This window comes from Tupaia chinensis, unplaced genomic scaffold (genome assembly GCF_000334495.1).
Source record: "Tupaia chinensis unplaced genomic scaffold, TupChi_1.0 Scaffold142384_1, whole genome shotgun sequence".
NCBI lineage: Eukaryota > Metazoa > Chordata > Mammalia > Scandentia > Tupaiidae > Tupaia > Tupaia belangeri.
The window spans coordinates 286,171-286,561 of NW_006202232.1; the positions used below are offsets into that span (position 1 = coordinate 286,171).

Consider the following 391-nt stretch of genomic DNA (forward strand, 5'->3'; position numbering starts at 1 on the left):
AGTCAACTACATGGGAGTCCAGCAACATAGCCATTATGCCAACTGCTGGTCCCAATTCTTAAAAAAGAAAATAAAGTTGACATAGTCTATATACTGCAGACTATATAGCACTCCCTTCAGGGGTAGGGCTGTGTGGACTGAGCCATATTATTTCTGGCAAACTGTATGGACATTCACAAGAAGAGGGGTAAAGCGAAACTATAAATCATTCTATGTCAGTTCAGGACAGGTTTTGCTGCTAAATTCTGGGAGAAAATAAAAACTTGTTTTTTGAGAGTTTTGGGATTTCAATTTGTCAACAGGAGAGTATGAGCCTGAATTACCATACCTCCTCAAATCTTAAGACATCTAAGCCAAGTTTTAAAAAGATAAAGGACAAAAGGGAATCTTC

At 38.1% G+C, this 391-nt stretch overlaps 1 protein-coding gene across 1 annotated transcript in view; it reads right to left on the reverse strand.

Annotated features, from left to right (window-relative positions):
• Positions 1 to 391, reverse strand: part of CCDC120 (coiled-coil domain containing 120) — a gene marked incomplete in the record, with an annotated part of 8,283 nt that overhangs the window by 7,150 nt on the left and 742 nt on the right.